This window comes from Rhagoletis pomonella, unplaced genomic scaffold (genome assembly GCF_013731165.1).
Source record: "Rhagoletis pomonella isolate Grant_MI unplaced genomic scaffold, Rhpom_1.0 Rhpom_scaffold_01007, whole genome shotgun sequence".
Classification (NCBI taxonomy): Eukaryota; Metazoa; Arthropoda; class Insecta; order Diptera; family Tephritidae; genus Rhagoletis; species Rhagoletis pomonella.
Genome location: NW_023459561.1, coordinates 15,342 through 37,067, shown reverse-complemented (window position 1 = coordinate 37,067; position 21,726 = coordinate 15,342). Strand labels below are relative to the sequence as shown.

Below are 21,726 nucleotides of genomic sequence, written 5' to 3'. Positions count from 1 at the left end.
TTTGCACATTTTTGTATATATTTTGCATATTTCCCATAAATAAATTATTATAAGCATGTCGCTTTGATGGCAGCTCTTTTTAACTCCGCACGCGACATATTGATCTCCTTCTGCCTCAATAGTGATGAACAAATCTTATTTTTTTGTGGTATGTAGGCAAGTGCAAACGATGCTGTGAAAATCTTTTGCAAGTTCCCCAACTAAAGCGTAACACCTTCTTTAAGTACAATAGGTAGGATGCCATCCGGACTGGGCGATTTGAGACTGTCAAAAGACTCAATAGCATATCTTAGGGCAACTTCATTAGCCAAATTTCTGGCAACAAACCAGTTGTACCTTGACACTGTGGTTACCCTTCCTCACCAATTAAGGGAGAGGAAGGCGAAACCATCACCTGAGTCTCTATACGAACAGAGAGTTCTCCGTTAAAAAGCCATCAGGACTCTTGAGTGAACGCAGCTTTGTGGTTTGGTCCTTCTTCAGAACTTTTACCAGCCTAGCCGTTTGATTTAAGCTTTCAATCCCACTGCAGCCCTCTTCGCAGAGCAATGACGGCCCGGATCAGCAATTAATTTCCGCAGTAGTCATCTGCCGAGTCTAACCCGCCCTCCCCAATACGACAATGAGCAGAGGGCCTTTTGCGAGCCCACAATAAGTTGCTCGGGACCCAGACCTCCAGACGTAGTTGCTTCGAAGGAATCACGAGGGCAGTTCTGTCTCGACCGACCCTTGCATCACTTCTACCCTTGGCTTGAGGCAAGCGTTTCATGGCGCCAAAAGTGTGTCTGGATGATCGGAATTGGGCAATGCCACACCAGTACCGTGCCACACTATGACTCGAAGAGGCATTGGGACAGCCATTGGTGTCTGTCACCACAGGTTTCCTTCTCTTGCAATGTTCGCAAGGGGATTTGGATGTCGGTACATCCATCAAGGCCCCACTGGCTTCTGAAGTAACATCCGTAGACCTGGGCCGGTTACTGAATGCAGCGACAGGACGAGTTCAGTCAGCCACAGTCAGTTCCCCTGCTTGCGTTTCGCCCCCGATACTTCCTCTTCTGGGCTGTGGAAAGAGGACCAACTCCGTCATTGGAGGGTAGTTGGCAGCGCACTGCATCTCAACCTACATCCCCCGCAAGAGATTGGTCCTCTTCCGGAGAATTGGCTTTATCTCCCTACTCTCCTCCTGGATGCGCTCCTGGTCTATGACGTTGGGGACTTTGGCAATGGTTTTGGCCGCAAATGCGGATGATTTCCCACAGATATCACGAAAGTAGTTTAAAGCGTTAACTAAATACAAGATGTTAATAAATTTGAAGATGTGTGTAGTCCACTTGCAAAGTGCGCTATGTAAATTTTTTCCGATTTTTAGTTTTTGGTGGTTAACGTAGTTTTGGCGTTAAAGTAGTTTCATGTCCACTAACAATACAGTGCAAAATCCTTATATATTCTGAAAAAAATAGCAAAAGTCGCTATAATACTTACTGTATGTATATATACACTTTCAAAAGTCGCTATAATATTTATTGTAAGTATTTATATAAGTACAAAAGTCTCCATCTTCTGATGCACTTAGAAAACTGCAAGAAAACGGGGTAGTTTCGGTGCCTAGTGGGAGACGTCTTAAAAAAGAAGCAGACCAACCTTAATGGAGGAGAGAACGCGAAAAGCTTAAAAAAGCTGGCTATATAAAACTTACTGTTTCGAAGCTCGCTATATTTAATTTCTTTATATAAAATTTGCAAAAACTACCACACTGCGATTTTGATTTTTAATGTTATTAGGCTCTTATTTATCCAAATTTTCAGATAATAAAAGAAATATACAATTTGGATGTTACTTGTTGTTGTAGACGTTTTTTTTTAATTTATGGCTTACTATTATAAAATCACATAACGCTGTTTGCAAGTGGACTACTCATGTGCGTTTAGCAAAACTTGTTTAATTTTCTCTGAAATCTTGGTCGGCAAAAATCCTCCGGCTGAACCCGCCACGAGGGTGCCGACTGGAAATGGGCACTACAGAGGATTCTGTACGATGTCAGAATGGTGCTCAGCTAAGATCAGGAATCAGTGCTATGTGCTAAACTCCTTAATAGCTTAGTCATATGGAAATGGTTTTTGATCGTGGTTTGGAGGTCTGAAGAGGCTGGATCAAGGCGTCACGCGCACCGTGCCGAGGATCGGCCAGGCTGGGGGCCCCTAAATAACCCATCCGCGTACAGAGCCCTCTGGTAGGCGACCACATCCAGGTTATAAGTAGGCCTTACCTGGGCATCGCGGATCTCTGCCCGGGTGGACGACCTTCATCCTCCGCAGCCCGTGGGAACAAATATGGACACAAATCAAAAAACAACACCAAAAATAGCAACAACATTAACAAAAACAAATTATAAAGGGGCCGGCCCCCTTAGGCGTCGGAAGGGTCTCGGCCCACTAAAGAAGGGGCTCAAGCGATGCAGAGTACCTCCACCAGCCGTGGTGCGGTGATAAACAGCGGGAAACCAAGGCCAATAGTGAAACCGGGCCAAGCTCCTACAAAAAAGAAGGAAAGCGGCGGTGGGGATGCTCAAAGGAGTCCACCCCGGGAAACTCCTGGCACCAGTGGATACCAACCTGGCATACAGATTGCAGCCGGGGATAAGGCTGAATCTGGGGCGCAGGCTCCGGGAGGTCCTCCCGCGACACCCACGGCCTTCACGAGGCCTGACCAGAGGCCAGAACCAGCTACAGTGGGGTATCGACAGAATAAGATGGCTGCACGAATCCTGCAAAGGTTCACCACTACGCCTGGCCTGTAAAGCAAGGCGAAGGAAGTGCAAATGAAGGAGATCCTCACAGAAATCGACTGGGCAAAGGCAGTCCTGCCCGATTACCGCAAGCCGGAGGAGAGACATCCGCAGGCGCCCTCCAGTAAGCGCAATAGATCGGGGGGAAATACGCCCAACAATTCAAAGAGGGTCAGAATGCAGAGGCCTTCTTTTGCTGAAGTAGCCAAGGAGCAGATCCTGCTTGGCGTCATTGACTAGAGCGGTGAAGACAGCCTAGCCCTGAGGCAGCAATGGAAGAGGGTTAAGACCGCGATGGCCGACATTGCTATCACCATCATGTTGGAGAATCCGGGACCTCCACCAACCTGCAAGGGATCGGGGTGGTTCCAAAATAACATCCGAGTTATAGCGTGCGAGGATGCTAGATCAGCGGATATATATAAGAAGACAGTCGCAGGCATTGGAGAAGTCTACCCTGGTGCGAAGCTCAGGGCGGTCGACTTCAAGTACCTACCGGTGCGACCGAGAGCGAGAGCATGGTTGCCTTGCAAGCCAGCGGAACCCGAAAGGATCTTGCATACCATAAAGCTCTACAACCCGGAGCTACCTACCGAAAATTTGAAGGTGGTAAAAATCAATCAAAGCGGTAAAGCGACGATGCAGGTCGTCCTGCTTCTTAATAAGAACTCCATAGAGTTGCTGGAGCAACAGAGCGGGGTGATACGGCACGGCTGTAACATAGCCAAAATTAAGGTCTACAGTAACGACGTAAACGCAGCGAAGAACCTGATCGCGGAGGTAGAGCCGGAGGAGGCCAACAGCGACGTGGAGATGGAGGAGGAATCCGAGCAGGTTGATCCGATGGACGACCTGACCGGGGGTTATGCCTCATCTTGACATCTTCGCTGGGGGTCGGATGCATGCTTCGGCTTTATATGGAGTAGGAGTTGATCGAGATGTCGGAAGACGCAGTCAACTCCTTCCTAATAGGCGACGTGGGCGATAACGGCCAAAATGGTGAAGGTATTGCAGATTAACCTTCACCACTGTAAAGCAGCTTCAGCTGCACTGCTGCTCCATCTAACAGCTTAAGGGGCAGCCGACATCGTCCTAATCCAAGAACCTTGGGTGGTGGGATAAAATATTTGCGGGCTGAAAGCGCCGGGCTACAGACTTGTAAGAGGAGCCTCAGCGGGGAAACCAAGGACGTGCATATTGATAAGTATCACACTAAAGTTTCTCTTTCTTCCACAATTTAGCGACGAGGACACAACAGCGGTCAGTCTAAGTGTAAACGGACGACCAATTAAGATGGCATCCATGTACCTAGCGCACGACAAGGAGGTGCCAACTATCTGCATAAAGGACCTAGTTGCCAGCACGAGGGAGGTGCACGATCCCACTTTTATTACAAAATCCCGAAGGGAAGTTCTGGACGTTACCCTTATCTCTGAGAATGCGGAATGTCTGGTCAGGAAGTGGAAGGTGCTCGAGGAGCACTCCTTTTCCGACCACCGATATATCCAAGGCTCCTCTAACTAGAAACTTGCGAAATGCCAACTGGCATTTGCCAGAAGATATCGAGCCGACTACTCCAGCAAACCCAGAGGAGCTGGAATATCTTGTCGACCATTTTACGGAGGCCTGCAGTAAGGCAATTAGCATTGCATGCCCAAAAAGCAGCACCGGGGTAGGAAAAAGCCACCCTGGTGGAATGAAGAAATCAGCATTTCACGCAAGAACTGCAGGAGAACCTTCAACCAGGCCACTGCGTCTGGTAGTGAGGGACATTGGGAGACCTACAAGACAACGTTACGGGAGTACAAGAAGCTCCTAAGAAGGTCGAAAAGAACCTCATGGAAAGACTTCTGCAACGGGGTGGTATCTATCAGGCAGGCAGGCTCAGAAAGATACTCTCAGGTGCTGCCCAGAAAGCCCCAGGATGCTTGCAAAGACCTGACGGCTCCTGCACTGAGACTGAGGAGGAATCACTGGATCTGCTTCTTTACACACACTTCCCGGGTGCCACGGACAGCATGCCGGTACAGCCACATCTAACTGGAGATCTTTCGGTCACTGGAGACTTCCTCACTAGGGAAAAGGTCATCTGGTATATTGGGACTTTTAAGCCATATAAATCACCAGGTCTGGATGGCGTTACCCCCATACAGCTGCAGCAAACACTTCAGCTAAGCTCAACGTGGCTACACGCTATAATTAAGGGAGTATTAGCTCTTAATCATATCCCTAGAAAGTGGAGGGAGTCAAGAGTGGTGTTCATCCCCAAGGCAGGGAAGGTGTCCCACAACAACCCAAAGGATTTCAGGCCCATCACCTTGTCGTCATTTCAATTGAAGTTTATGGAGAGACTGGTGGAGGTCCGGACCAGAGAGTCGGTTGGTGACGGACTCTCTACCACACAACATGCTTATACGAAAGGTAGATCTACAGAAAGGGCGCTATATGAAATAGTGTCGCATATAGAAAGACACTAGACATCAAAGAATATACGCCAGCAGCCTTCCTGGATATAGAGGGCGCCTTTAAAAACATCATGCCGGGCGCGATAACGGCAGCACTGACGGGCCTGGGCATCGACTCGCGCTTAGTTGCGCTCGTAAACCAAGTGCTGAGATGCAGGGTGGTTCAGGCGGAGCTGGCGGAGGATCGTAGAGAGGGGCACCCCGCAAGGGGGAGTCCTATCCCCTCTATTATGGGTCGCAGCGGTAAACTCACTGCTGTGTGGCATGGAGGGGGGTGGCTGTAAGGTTATTGCGTATGCGGATAATCTTGCACTAACAGCAAGCGGGAAATTTCCACAGACCTTATGTGACATTATGCAGGTAAATCTGAAGGAAGTCGAGAGTTGGAAAAAAATAACGGGTTAGGGGTAAACCCAAACAAAACAGAATTTGTACTATTCACGAGAAGGTACAAAATCGCTCCATTGATAACACCAAGGTCCTGATCTGCATTAGTGGTGCTCTCCGCACAACACCTACTATGGCATTGAATACGATCCTTAACATCATACTAGGGATGGGTAGTGGAGGTTGAAATTCGATTTTATCCGAATATCGAACATTGCCCAACCATTCGATTATTCGATTCGAAATTTGGTGGTGCAAATTCGATTTAATTCGAATTTTCCAAAAATTTTTTGAAGTGAAACTTCTTAATCGAGTTCGGATATGTTTGCGTTAAATATTTAACACCATGTCTTAAAATCTGTATCGTTCGTTCGATTTTCAAAAAGGAGGTAGGTGTCAAATGAAAGGGCTTGCCCTGTAGATGTGTAATATGGTTTTAGCTTTGTGCCATATGAATGTATGTAAGAAAATCAAAATCAAATTATTGATAGCGTTTTCTTTTCTCGAAATAATGTTGCATTTATTCTGCCCTGCGCAAGGGCTGTCAAGCTTTCGTGTTCCTTTCTCAGTATGTACATGCATATTGCGTTCTCTTTCTTTAAAATGTTCCACCCTCCTAATTTTGCCATATAAAAAGGTGACATTTTTTTCGAGAAAAGAAAACGCCATTAATAAGTTAAATAAATTATCCCAATATGGGTATCAATCGAAATGATTTTGAATAAACTTTATTTTTAATTACATTTAAGAGGGGTGTCACCTCTTTGCAAAGTCGAATTTAGTTAAAGAAGTGTTGTGGTTAAATTACTATGCAACAATTACAATATTTTTGAGATTGGCCACCTGTTCAAAAAGTCAAACTCAAATTACACTGTAGGACAGCCCAAACCAGCCCGGACTTTGTTAACATTTTCTGAAAGTATACCCATCCAGTAGTAAAACACTGGGTGGATTTGCGAAAGTTAGCTCGTATTTTTATTCCATGGCCTACTAAAGTTTTCATGTCTCGGCCTAAGTAGTTTTCAAAAAAATAGTTAAAATATATGTCTGAGCGAAATTAAAGGTTAAGACATATATAATAAAATTGCATGGGAAATATTTTCGTAGAACATTTTAACCTATTAGGTAATTTTTATCCTTACTTCAATACTCTGTGTACTCTAGAAAATTACTCTCCGGAAAATTTTACTAGGGGTCTACTAAGGCAAAAGCTTCGTGCTACCAACGTAAAAGCCTCAACAAATTTAAAATAAAAAATCAACAAAAAAGGTAATTTTTATTTTTTAATTTAATAACAGTTCCTTCTTGGCACAGATTTTTTGTCTCGATGCATCAGATCGAAAAATATGTATTTTTTACTTGCATCCCTAAAACAAATGGAGTGGCACACACAGTGATGGCAAATTTAGTCAGAAACAAGAAAGTTGGAGAGTTGATTTTTTGGAAATAAATATGACATTCGATTTTTCCTAGAAAAATTCGATTTTATCCGAATTTTAGCAACACAAAGTTCGATCTCAAAAATTCGCCATTTTGGAGCTAAATTTCGATTATAATTCGAATATCGAAGCTTCGAATATCGAATTTACCCATTCCTACATCATACCTATAGATATTATAGGACGACAATACGCTGCGTTTACAGCCCTAAGACTACAGGGGCTTAAAATCTGGAAAGCGGCTCGTTGTAGTCACACTACAATTCTGAGAAACCGACAACTACCGAGTACAACGGACTATTGTGTACCAAGGCACACCTTCACTAAAGGTTACAGCGTAACGCTATCTAGCAGAGAATCATGGCTCGAAGGAGTTCCGGGGTCTAGAGATGCCATAAGATTCTACACGGACGGCTCCAAACTAGAAAATAGGGTAGGAGGAGGCGTTCGGATAAATTGGGAATAAAAAGATCATTCCGACTACCTGACCATTGTAGTGTCTTTCAAGCCGAATTGCCAGCCATACAAGAAGCCGTTGACAGCCTAAAACTAGCTGTTATCGCCACTCTCGGCCCTTATGGCGCTTGACTCTGTCACTATAAATTCGAAAACAGTTGCCAACTGCCGCAAATTACTTAATGTGATGGCAGAGCAGTTCGCTTTGCACCTGGTATGGGCACCGGGGCACAGTTACATACCAGGAAATGAGAAGGCAGGCGAGCTTGCAAGGGCGGGTACTTCCTCTCCACTTTCACCAGCCTGGAAGAGGATGGGTATGCCACTCGCTTCCTGCAAGCTCTTACTAAGGGAGAACTTCCTTGAAGAAGCGGCCTCCAGATGGGATCGCACTGAAAACTGTAATACAACGAAGCTTACATGGCCAAAATGGGATGTACGGAGATCGAGAGAAATAAAGGCGATATGTCACTGTCCATTGGTCTGCTCACAGGACATATCCTGATAGGAAGGCACGCAGACGCCTCGGGGCTAGTCACATCGACTACTGCAGGAGCTGCCACGACGAAGAAGAGCCTGAATCAATGAGGCACTTACTCTGCGATTGCCCAGCACTAGGCAGGAAAAGACAGAAATTCCTAGGTATAGGTCTTCTAGACGATCTAAGCGCAACTGCTAAGTTGGGAATACGGCAGTTGCTAAGGTTCGCAGACTCCACGAACTGGTGTAAGGAGTAGGGGTTTTTGGATCCATATGGTATCACAATGGGCCCTGATCGGGCCTAAGTGTGCTGGCGCCCTCTGGGCCTAGCAGCCACTTCAACCTAGCCTAACCTAACCTTGTCTGAAATCTTAATAACATGGACACTAGTGCAAACGACTTCAGTCTTGTTTCCTAGGTGTTATTTAAATTGTTGCATAAAAAACTTTTTTTAACATATCTAACTATGTATTTTTTTTAATTTTTAATATATTTTGCATAGTTCTTGCATATTGGTTGCATATATTTTGCATACATTTTGCATATGTTTTGCATATTCAATAAATAAATGCATAAAAGTCCGAGCTCTAGTCATTATAAACAATTTACAGAGTGAAAATGAAAAACGTGGGGCGCATGTAATATGTAGACTTGAATTCATACGAAAAGTAATATACATGCATATCGTTACCTACGAAATTGCGTTTTTCAGGGATTTTAGTAGGATGTATTAAAATATACTTTCAATACAAATTTTGAAGTGTCAGTACCAAAAACAACGAAGTTACATACCACTTTTTAAAAAGCCCTACCTGTTTTTGATACTCTTTTTATAATGTTTTTTGCTTCTCCTGTAAAATAAAAAATTATTTGGTTAAAGTAGGGGAGCCCACGATGCTAAATCGGGATTTACTTTTTGACCTATTGGATTTTGAAGATTAGATGATATAAAGAACAAAAAGTCATGTGATGTTTTTCCTTTCAGCGGTGGGTCTACAGGCTTCTAAAAATGCAAAAAAAGATAGTAAGATATCGACTGCTGAGTAGAAGATCGACCCATCTCAGCAGCCAGCTCGAAAACGCTCTATCTCAAAAAGCTTTTCAGGAACGCCCCATTTTGGTTAATGAACGCCCTATTTCAAAATTTGTTTCAAAACGCTCCATCTCAGCTGGCGATTCAAAAACGCCCTATATCAACTTATTATCAATATATTTTGAAGTGGGATAGAGCGTTTTTGAATGGCATTCTGAGATAGGGCGTTCTGCGACCAAATTCTGAGATAGGGTGTTTTTCAATAAAATTCTGAAATAGGGTGTTCTTGAAAAGTTTTTTGAGATAGGGCGTTTTCGAAATGGCTGCCGAGATAGGTCGATCTTCCACTCAGCAGTCGATATGTAGATTTACTCGAGCGCGTCAGCTATTGATAGTGAATAAATCAAAAGTTTTTCTGATGAGGGAGATATGCTAATCTGCTGGTTTGCATGGGTCAAAAATGGGTAAAAAAATAATTTACTCGAGCACGTGAGATATTCACAAGGGATGTTAAGTGGGTGTTAGTGTGGGCTCCTATTCAATAATCTGACGACCCGGATGCGACGCAAGCTCGTGGTGTCTTCTTGAAGATACAAAAGAAATCGCCATTCGGATTTACTCGAGCGCGTCAGATTTTCATACAGAAGGTTCATCTCGATGCCCTGGTCATGCTGTTCCAAAATCTGACGATTATCTGCAGGGGTTTTCTTAATCTGATGGTTTAAAAAAATAATTTCATTTCTGAGATGCACAGTCAACGAAACATAAATTATTATAAACACTTATAAGCGTAAATTATTAAATCTTATAGTTCTTATGGAACTATCATTATACAGCAAGTCCGGTTGGACCTGGTCGCCAATTTCTTCTACATCTTGCCTATCTTTAATTATAGAATTGACAAATTCTTCTTCTTCTTATTTGGCGCTGTAACCGCCTAAGCGATTTGGCCGAGTCCAAAACAGCACGCCAGTCATTTCTCTTCTGTGCTAACTGACGCCAATTGAAAATGCCAAGTGAAGCCAAGTCCTTCTCCACCTGGTCTTTCCAACGCAGAGGAGGCCTTCCTCTTCCTCTGTTACCAGCATCGCGGCCCGCGTTGAATATTTTCAGAGCAGGAGCGTTTCTGTCCATCCGAACGACATGGCCAAGCCAGCGGAGCCGCTGAATTTTAATTCGCTGCACTATGTCTATATCGTTGTAAAGCTCACACAGCTCATCGTTAAATCGTCTGCGATATTCGCCATCACCAACGCGTAAAGGTCCGTAAATCTTTCGCAGAATCTTTCTCTCGAAAACTCCAAGAGCCGCCTCATCAGATGCTTTCATTGTCCATGCTTCCGCGCCATACACCAGTACAGGCATGATGAGTGACTTATAGAGTGTGATCTTTGTACGACGAGAGAGGACTTTACTTCTCAATTGCCTACTCAGCCCAAAGTAGCACTTGTTGGCAAGAGTGATTCTCCGTTGGATTTCAAGGCTGACATTATTATTGGTGTTAATGCTGGTTCCCAAATAAACGAAGTCTTCCACTTTTTCAAACTTGTAACTGTCAACAGTGACGTGGGTGCCAAGACGCGTATGCTCTGACTGTTTGTGTGCTGACAGGAGATACTTCGTTTTGTCCTCGTTCCCCACCAGACCCATTCGCTTTGCTTCTCTATCCAATCCCGAGAAGGTAGAACAGACGTAGCCCTTGTTTTTACCGATAATATCGATGTCGTCGGCATACGCCAGCAATTGTACGCTCTTATAAAGTATTGTGCCTTAGCGGTTCAGTTCTGCGGCTCTTATTATCTTCTCCAACATAAGATTAAAGAAATCACACGAAAGGGAGTCCCCTTGTCTGAAACCTCGTTTGGTATCAAACGGCTCGGAGAGGTCCTTCCCTATTCTGACGGAGCTGGTGGTATTGCTCAACGTCATTTTACACAGCCGTATTAGTTTCGCGGGGATACCAAATTCAGACATCGCGGCATAAAGGCAACTTCTGTTCGTGCTGTCGAAAGCGGCTTTGAAATCGACAAATAGATGGTGTGTGTCGATCCTGTTCTCGCGGGTCTTTTCCAAGATATGGCGTATTGTGAATACCTGATCTATGGTGGATTTTCCAGGCCTAAAGCCACACTGATAAGGTCCAATCAGCTCGTTGACGGTGGGCTTCAGTCTTTCGCACAATACGCTCGATAAGACCTTGTAACCATTGCTTAGAAGGCTAATTCCGCGGTAGTTGGCGCGTATGGCGGGGTCGCCTTTCTTTTGGATTGGGCAGAGCACACTTAAATTCCAGTCGTCGGGCATGCGTTCATCTGACCATATTCTACATACGAGCTGATGCATGCACCTCATCAGCTCCTCGCCGCCGTACTTGAATAGCTCGGCTGGCAGGCCGTCAGCTCCAGCAGCTTTGTTGTTTTTCAGCCGCGTAATCGCTATTCGTACCTCGTCATAGTCAGGCGGTGGGACAGCTACTCCATCATCATCGACTGGGGACTCGGGTTCGTCTTCCTCACTACTTTCAGCGCTGCTACCATTCAGTAGGTTATAAAAGTGTTCCCTCCACAATTTAAATATATTCTGGACATCGGTCACTAGGTCGCCATTGTTGTTCTTACAGGAGTTCGCCCCGGTCTTGAAACCTTCCGTAAGTCGCCTAACCCTCTGGTAGAATTTTCGGGCGTTCTTCCTGTCGGCCAGCATCTCAAGCTCTTCGCACTCACGTATTTCGGCCTCTCTCTTCTTATTGCGGCAAATACGTCTCGCTTCCTTCTTCAGTTCCCTATAACGGTCCCACATGGCTCGCGTTGCGCCCGATCGCAGCGTGGCCCTGTAGGCGGCATCTTTTTTCTCTGCGGCTTCTTGACATTCCTCATCGTACCAGTTGTTCTTTCGGGCTCGCTGAAATCCAACTACTTCTTCGGCGGCGGTACTTAATGATCGGGAAATGTGGTTCCACTGCTCGCGTACGTCGGATTGTTGAAGAGTGCTCTCAGAGAGCAGGTGTGTGAGTCCAGTGGTGAATAAATTGGCCGTCTGTTGTGATTGCAGCTTTTCGACGATAAGCTTTCCTTGCATTGTTGGGCGCACATTTTTTGCTGCACAGAGGCGGGTGCGTATCTTGGCTACAACAAGATAGTGGTCGGAGTCGATGTTTGGCCCTCGGAGTGTACGTACGTCCAAAACGCTTGAAGCATGCCTTCCGTCTATCACAACATGATCGATTTGGTTTCTCGTTTTTCGATCTGGAGACAGCCATGTAGCTTGGTGGATGTTCTTATGCTGGAACCTAGTACTACATATTACCATATTTCGGGCCCCGGCGAAGTCGATCAGCCTCAGTCCGTTATCGGACGTTTTGTCGTGGAGGCTGAATTTTCCGACAGTGGCGCCAAAGATCCCTTCCTTGCCCACCTTGACATTAAAATCGCCAAGCACGATTTTGACATCGTGTCGGGGGCAGCGCTCATATGTACGTTCCAAGCGCTCATAGAAGAGATCCTTGGACGCCTCATCCTTCTTTTCCGTCGGGGCATGGGCGCAGATGAGCGAGATGTTGAAGAATCTAGCTTTGATGCGGATTGTGGCTAGACGTTCGTCCACCGGGGTGAACGCCAGTACTCGGCGACGGAGTCTCTCTCCTACCACGAATCCAACACCGAATTTGCGCTCCTTTACGTGGCAACTGTAGTAGACGTCGCAAGGCTTCACGCTTACTTTACCTTGTCCCGTCCATCGCATTTCTTGGATGGCGGTGATGTCAGCCTTTGTCTTCCCGAGGACATCAACCAGCCGGGCAGAGGCACCTTCCCCATTAAGGGTCCGGATATTCCAGGTGCACACCCTTAAATCATAGTCCTTTATACGTTTGCCGTGGTCGTCATGAGAAAAAGGGGGTCTCATCCGAGGCTGTTTGCTTCTTTTCATTGGGCGGGGTTTTAACGTGGCGGGACCCAAACCCAGCGTACGCGAAGTTTTACGCCTTCTCACTTTAGCTCGCTCCCAAACGGGTGTTTGGTTGCTACCCAGAGGATACGTGGATATAAATATCCGGACGTTGTGAGCTGCGATTTGAACCGTACGCACAAGAATCGCTTCTGGCTACTCCCAGGTGAATGGCAGTCAAAAGTTTTCCACTTCTGCGCACGGAACCATCCTCCAAATTTTTATACCTGAATCCCCTAGAAATTCCGATGTTATGACTACATCTTATACGCTTTTGGTAATTGATCACGAACGAACAAGGCCATTTCCAATTTTCCATTTGAGTAAAATTTAGAAGGTTATGGGCGTGTTTCTTTATTCATTCCAAAAGTTCGGAAGAAAATTTTCTGTTTACTTATTCATTAGAACGTTCCGGAGAATATCGTACGGGATAATTCAAACGCATTATTTTCATTCCATCTTTAGCACGGAATTCATAGAATATTCTGCTGAACAGCATGAATATAGAGGCGCTAGAGAAACCAAGTACGTTTTTGCAAAATTGTTTTACGAAAAAAACCTTTAGGGAATTAAATTAAATATTACTAAGCACCAAAAGATTATTTTCTGGCTGGTTACTAATATTTTCATTATTTTCTGTTTCTTTATTCCGGAGTTCCAAATTTTTTCATGTATTAGTAAATTTAAGATGCTGAGCTGAAAAATGCGTGTTTTTCTTATATACAATTTCTTATGTCTAGTGATTTTAGCTAATAAATTAGTAAAATATGCACATGTAAGATAAAAAAGTAATTTTAACTGATATTTGTTGAGCTAAAAGTTACATCACGTGATATTTATTATTTTATGGTTAGGTGGGTGCATTTTTATAATGTATTAATCATTTGTCGGAACCGGAAGAATCGGACCACTATAACATATAGCTCCCATACAACTGATTGTTCAGATATGAGATTTTTCGTTATAACTTCTCCATTTATGCTGCTAGGAACATGAAATTTTGCATTACTTCTACCCATTATCAACAGAAAACTTAGAGTAACAATTACAAAGATCGGGGTACTATAACCTATAGCTCTCAAACAACTGATTGTTCAGATATACGGTTTTTCGTTATAACTCCTCCATTAAAGTATTATCAAAAGAATACTTTCAGTGAAAATGGCGAAGACCGGGTCGGTACAACCTATATCCACCATACAACTGATTGTTCAGATATGAGAATTTTTGCCATAACTTCTTCATTTATACAGCTAGAATCATCAAAATTCGCAACGTTTTAACTAATTACTAACAGAATACTTACAGTGAAAATATCGGGTCACTATAACATATATCTCCCATACAACTGATTGTTCAGTTATGAGAATTTTCGTTATAACTCCTCCATTTATGCACCTAGGAACATGAAATTTTGCAATACTTCCACCCATTAACAACAGAATATACAGTGAAAATAACAAAGATCGGGTCACTTTTACATATAGCTCCCATACAACTGATTTTTCAGATATGCAATTTTTTGTTATAACTACTCCATCTATGCGGCTCGAAACATGAAATTTCGCACTATTTTCACTCATTATCAACAGAAAGTTTACAATAAAACTAACAAAGATCGGGTCACTATAACCTGCTTATTGCCCCCATACAACTGATTGTTCAGATATGGGGTTTTACTGTAAAACTCCTTTATTTGGACAGCTAAAACCGATAAATTTCGTAAGCTATTTTTTAAATAATAATACAAAGTCTACTGAGAAAATCGTCAAAATCTATGCTGTATAATCATAATCTCTTGTACCACTGATTGTTCAGATACCAGTTTTTGCGATATATGTATCTCCTTTATGTAGGAAGCTAAACCCCTTAAATTGTGTTACCGGTTTACGTACCGATCACACAGTAGTGAAAATCACTTGATTGGTGCTATATAAGGTATATCTTCCATCCCTTTGATTGTTTAGATATGATTTTTTATATATGTATCTCCTCTATCTATGCCTGCTGTGAATATATAAATTTATTCAAATGCAGTAATCTGTTAAAGTAAAATTTTCAGATGCTCATGAAAGGTATGAAGTCTTCGGCATAGCCGAAGACAGCGCTGCTCTTACTTGTTTCTTAATATAATTGTAATCTAATACTCCTTCGATTTGCGATTATTTCAATCCTAACTCAAACTATTTTAAAACTGGTATTAAAGTTATCGTAATCCTACACGCACTTAATTACACATGTAATTTTATCGCCCAGCTTAGATTTATATAAAGGTTTTCATTCGCAAGTGCACATAAATACATACCCAGCGGAGCAACATACGAGCTATAACGAGAGCTTTTTTCGCATTTCACTGGCATCCGGTATCATTTGCGAGTATTTGGTCCGCTGGGTATACTTACAGTCATATGATTGTGACAAATAATATGAACGAAAACCAGCAAACAAATCAAAAAATAACAAATTTCGTAGAAAAAGCTGTAAAAGTTTTAAAACATAGCAGGTGCATGCGCTAAACTTTGTTGACGATTTTCGTTACTCCGGCTCACTGTGTTGCGGCTAGTGGAAAAGTAACTTTTTTCCGATTATTTTTTTCAGTGTTTTTAATGATGCAATTTTGTCACAGACATTCCAAGTAAACAAAAAACACATAAAGCTTATTTTTATGTTGGCCCGTTGATTTTTAATTGATTTTAGAAGTCAAATATACAAAATTTTCACGAAAAGAGGGGATTTCAGGGCTGTATTCAAAATGATCTCATTTGATTTTGGTGACAGATATTTTGATTCGGAAAAAAAATCTGCCTTCGGACAAGTATCTTCTGTAAAAAAAAGGAATGTTGTTTGAGACATTTTCATATGCACCTTTTTTAGAGCGAAAACCCGACTAAAGGTCCATTTTTCCTTTAAATTTGGGTTAGGTAAGCAATATCTAAAAAGTCCCAGAGAGTCCCAGTTCCAAACCACTACAGAAATGTTACATAATTTGTTTTCAACGAACTATGAAAAAATCAGCTGCCCATACCTGCCCTCCTGGGAGTTATAGCGATTTTAGTATATCACTCTCAGTATTTATTTCATAGAAATAGAACGGAGATTCTCGGAATCACTTATTGAATAATTTAATCATATTGGGTTTCGAGTGACTTTCCGTCATCCCACGTCAAATTTTTATTATTTTCAGACCGGTTTCGGCTAATCGCCATCTTCAGTGTTTTCTTTTTTGTCACTAATTAGTCCGCATGTGTGTCCGTCTTTATATAGTGTTTTCTTTTAGCTTGTGGTGGTACCTTTCTCTCTCTCTGTTGTTTTACTATTTTATTCTCTCTCTTTCGCTCTCTCTCTCTCCCCCTTTGTTTTTACGTCTAGGTAGGTGGGTGAAATAATCCGTTATTGCGCGCTTATTTGTATTGTTTTTATTGTGTGGTTTCCCTTCATTTACTACATTCAATTGCTTTCTGATGCGTTTTTCATATAAGTGTTTTAATGGTTCGAATATTACATCAGAATATATAATTATAATTTTGACAGTCAAGAATTATGGAATAAATTAAAATTTCCTATCAGGAACTGCATGAGTTGATGAAACAGAGTAAAACTAGAAACGTGGAGGATGTTTTGGAATTGCTTATCTGCTCGCCAATTCTGATCCCGCAATCAACAGTAGGAGAATACTGAAGGAGAAGAAACACCTGGAATTATCAGAGGAAGCAATGAACTTATTGGTAGATGACTGATAATTTGTAATTTTTCTGTAGAATGCAATAAAATATGCCTGTGTTATAAAATAGTATCTTCAAATTTTTTTTTTATTCTACATCTATTATAGCACTCCACAAAAATGAGCATAACTCTCTTAAAACTGAAGCTATTGACTTCAAACCGGTATCAAATTAAAGCTTTTATTGCCACCTTTCAAATAAGAAATGAAATAGATTTTGGTTTTATATAAAATTTCAGAGTTTTTCAACAAATATCGAAAAATCATGAAAATTTGACGTTTATAATTCTTGTTCGGACCGCCCTATAGTTTATTTAAAAAACTAATCATAGGGTATTTATCAGAAATAAAAGAACAATTAAAATAAATTTTTTTTTGTAAATTTTTCGAACAATTTTTTTTTTTTTTGACTTTTGTTGAAAATTTGACCCAACAATTTTTTTCGGTGTAAATGTTTTTTTCACTCATTCTGTTTGGGATTTCATTCTGACCAATTTGTAGAAGTTTCTCATCGATACAATTAAAATTACAGTTTAGGCAATATGATTTCCAAAAAATTCCGGTTTCGCAACACTGTGCGGCTTGTGGAAAACATCAGATTATATCTGCGTTCGTATGGAATAGTAGCTTATGTCGAAAGGCTGGCTTTAGTATAATGCGGCATTCGCAGCATACGATTACGGATGACTTACTGGCGCCGAGCCGTTGTAGAACTTTTGGCAAATAAATGTGCAAGAAATAGTTCCGATACTAGCAAGAGAATATTCTCATTAAGTCTTATCAAAAAATTCCTTGTTAATAAAAGAATTAAGGGAATGCCGCATTATACTAAAGCCAGCTTGCCGACATAAGCTACTTTTCCGTACGAACACAGATATACTTCCCGTTATCCTTGAGCTGTTTGCTTCATAGTAAAAAAATATGACCGCGCTCGAGAATGTCTAGGTAATATTTTTTTTTTGTAAATTTGCGACCTTTCCAAACCCTTGCGTCACGCTCAAATCGTCATTCATTGAAATGCAAACTTTTCAGCATGTAATTATTATATTGTAATATTCTCAGTATCTAACACTGAAATATAACCTGTGGTTGTTGTGTTAGACTACTTTAATAAATAAATAAATACAAAATAATTAACCCACAATTTCTTACATCTGACGCGCTCGAGTAAATCCAGCTATAAATTTTTTTTACTATTCTGATCAGCTGCCCTATGCGCGCGGCTCTACACTAGAGTAATCAAATTTTTGTATGGGAAAACAAATTTCATCCTATTAAACGTGGCACCCCCTTAGTTTCCCCTTTTGATATTTGTAATATCTATACCATGTTTCAGTTTTCTACTGCAATCAACACAGGGCGCTCAATAACGTTGAAATGCGCTACTGGAACGCTGTGAAACTGGCAAAAAATATTGGTGATTTTTATAAAAAGCTACTGTTGCCATGGCAACTGAAGCTTGTGATATTTTAATAGATAATTTAATTTTGAAATGTTCTTAGGTTACTTAACCAATTGTTTGATTAATATATGTACACAATAGCTCTAGAGTAAAATATGAGCATCCTCTAAATGGATACTTAGAAACGTAAGGTTTGTACCAGCACCTCTTTTGGCAAGAGGAAAAATTTTGGAACGTGCCCCAAACCCTACCTGGAAAACATTTTTTGGACCACTCCACCCTACACAGGCTTAGATTTGGTAGAGGTACCCAACAGGATGCAGGGTATCCCCCATTTGTTAATCTGACGCGCTCGAGTAAATCCCCAAATCACCTCCTATTAGGGCGTTTATAAATTAGAGTGACGATATTTATGTATGTATGTATGTGTGTATACCCAGCAAACACAGTTTCAAACGTTTGAGAAATTTTTATTTATCAAGTTGATATCAAATTTTTTTCTCAAATGATTCTCAAATTGAAAACTGGGTTTGCATCTTACATTTGAAATTCATTTCAGATTGATTTGAAGGAACATGGCAAGTGTCAAACGATATAAACGTGCGCAGTTAAATAAAAAATTTTAATAAAATAAAATTCAATTTAAAAGAACAAACAATCAATAGAAAAAAATATTCAAAGAGAAGGCCCACAAATATTTGATTTGATGTATGCGTGGAGAGAGGAAGCTGCAGCCCTTTAAGATGAATTTATTGAACATTACTTTATCATAATTGTTTCTTTCTGTTATGTATGTACATCGCGAAGAAAAAATAAATATGAAATATACATTTCCTATAATAAATTTTATTTCTACATTTGAAGTGCAATTGATAAATTACCTTTAAAATTGATTTAAGAGTCAACCATATTCTCAAATGGAGATCAAATTCCCCTTTTTATTGAGAAATCTGTAATTTTCTTGTAATTTGGGCAAAGGCTTTGATTTCAGATCATTCTCAAATGTATGTATATCAAACCTAATTGTTTGCTGGGTATGTATATCGATCGCATAAAATCGATCTCAAATCTGTACATGCACTGTAGAAATTTTAGGTCCATGTTATGTCTATGTTGTATTGCATGCGCTCTACGTTTCAATCTTATAAATTGTTGATGATGTAATGTTCTTAGAAGATATCTTTTAAGACCTGACCTGATAAATGCTAAGCACTGTTAAAACTAACAGGTTTAGCAAAAATAATACCGGAATAAATGGTTTCGATTTTAAGGACGAAAAACTAGAATTTTTTTTTAATCGCTGTTTTTCCTAACTTTAACCTCAATGAGTCACGTGTTATCAGAATGGGCTGAAACTTTTTCCTGCTGTCACATTTTAGGGGGGTGCCTCGATGGAAAATCCAAAATAAATATCTTATAAATACCCTAATTTGTGTACATATGTACATATCTGTGGACATTTAACTAAACACTTTAAGTCTGTCTTTCACGGACATACAAAAGAGCATATTTCGACAAAACATATTTTACCGTCAAAGAGAAAAACGTTGCAATTCGAAAGGAATGTTAAAGCCATGCACAAGCTTTAAAAATGTTTCTGTTTGCAACTACTGCATGCTTTAATTTAAATAAAATTTATTGCTCTGACGTTAAAAAGATCTTTGCGCCGTCATATGCTATCTTCTTTGTCCGTGAAAGATAGACTTAAGTTGTTTTGTAAAATGACCACAGATATGTACAAAGCGTTGTATAAGTTTGCGTACCTCTTTCGCTTTTAGTATACTGTTGTCCCTTTGCAGAAGGTGTATTCGCAGGGTTATGGGTAATGGCTACTGCGAAAAGTATCCAAGGGAAACGATATGTTTTTTATGTTTGTATGCTGTGCTAACTCAATAACAGCACACCAAACCTCAAAACTTCGCAAACATCTAAAATTCACTGACCAGTGCTCGCAAGAATACAATCAACTGAATACCAAAGTCTCGAGCAATTCACTTTAATACTGCGTTGTGCATGCAGCAGTTTTACTTTAGGCCTCCCACGCAAATGTTGCTCAGTCCTCCAACACAGCGTTTCCATAATAACATCTGACGTTGAAATGAATGTACCGTTAAGCAACGGCTTCTTATTTCTCTTCTACTTTTACTAGAACTCACTGTAGAACAAAACGAAGCAAAGGATGTTTAGTGGTGGAACACCATGGCGTAGTATAGACATTATGCTTTAGACTTGAGAACATGTCCAAACCAACCTGTCGGACACAGAAAACTTCAACTTAACAGAACTCGGAATTTCTATATCTACAACTATGTACATATTCAAAACTACTTGCGTCTTTTGCTTCTACCTATGTATATCACCAAGCCATAAGTAAAGGCAAAATCAGTTGATGTCGCATCAGTAACTCCAACCCATCCGATGACGAAATACAGGCATGCATGTATATGCATGCATACATGCAAAAACATACATATGTATGTATGTGATATATATGTCTGTATTCATGTGCACACTTAGCGTCCACCCCACACTATTATTTCGAACGGACACTTGCAAAGGCACGAAATGGCCTGGTAGGGCACTACCCGCCTCAAAATCAATGAACATGGATTGAGGAAGCGAGAATGACGATTTCCGCAGTATGCTAAGCACAACAATAGTAGCAACAATACAGGGACAACTATGTAAGCGTTGAGAAAAACTCGCAATTCCTTTTGGTCAGCTAGACGTTACCGTTAACGTACTTGTCGTTTAGCTAAAGCTAAAGGTGGGGGTACCACCTGAATGCCGGGGCAATATGAACCGCCAGCAAGACGCAATGTCTTTTTCTGTCGTTCTTAAAAACCACGCTACTCCGCATCTCTCCAAATTAGAACACAATCTCCACAACATTCGACTACTGCTACTACTTCTATCCACATTACCTTCGGCGTAACCGTCGCCACCGTCTTTACTTTTGTTGTCGCTATTCCCGTCACCGTCGTCAAGCTAAAATTACTAAAGGTCCTTCCTTTGCCCGTCCGTTCTTTACTCATCTATTTTCTCCATTTACACAAACTCTACTACTCAGCATAACGATTCAGCCCATTTACTCATCCGTTCACAGATCCACCGCCCGTATTCTAACCATACTACTATTTGTCCACCTGACCCCAAAGGCATTTCGATCGATAATTTCCATAGCTGACCATTGCTGCTGTGTCTGTGAATTTTCAAATGGACATTTGCCCATGTTCATTTGCCACAAGTCCACATGAAACGACTTACACACGTGTATGTAAACACACATACTTGAACTCGTCGCTCTAACGAACTGCCCCAGCTTCACGAAGGAGTGCCATAAAGACTTGCATGAAGATGAAACGAAGACCAAGGAAAGCAACTCCAGACCATCATTGGGAAATGTTGTTTGCATACGACTTGCGATATATGGAGAAGGATAACAAGCGATTGTAACGTCGGCAGAGAAGTCGGTAGTTGCTATCGTTGCCATGGCATAAGTGCATAGCTGATACGATGGCAACGCCGACGTTGGGCATTACTCCAGCGTTCTAACTTTGATTCCAGCTCAGTCTTCGGCAATAACAGTGGCGATGGCAAAATGGCATAC

At 41.4% G+C, this 21,726-nt stretch overlaps 1 long non-coding RNA gene across 1 annotated transcript; it reads right to left on the bottom strand.

Moving 5' to 3' along the window:
• Positions 1-16,212: 16,212 nt before the first annotated feature.
• On the bottom strand, positions 16,213-20,210 carry LOC118751807. The gene is made up of 2 exons (XR_004994599.1): positions 19,880-20,210; positions 16,213-16,685 (listed from the first exon to the last, which is right to left on the bottom strand). It is a non-coding gene; the product is annotated as an uncharacterized LOC118751807 (long non-coding RNA).
• Between the last annotated feature and the right edge of the window lie 1,516 nt (positions 20,211-21,726).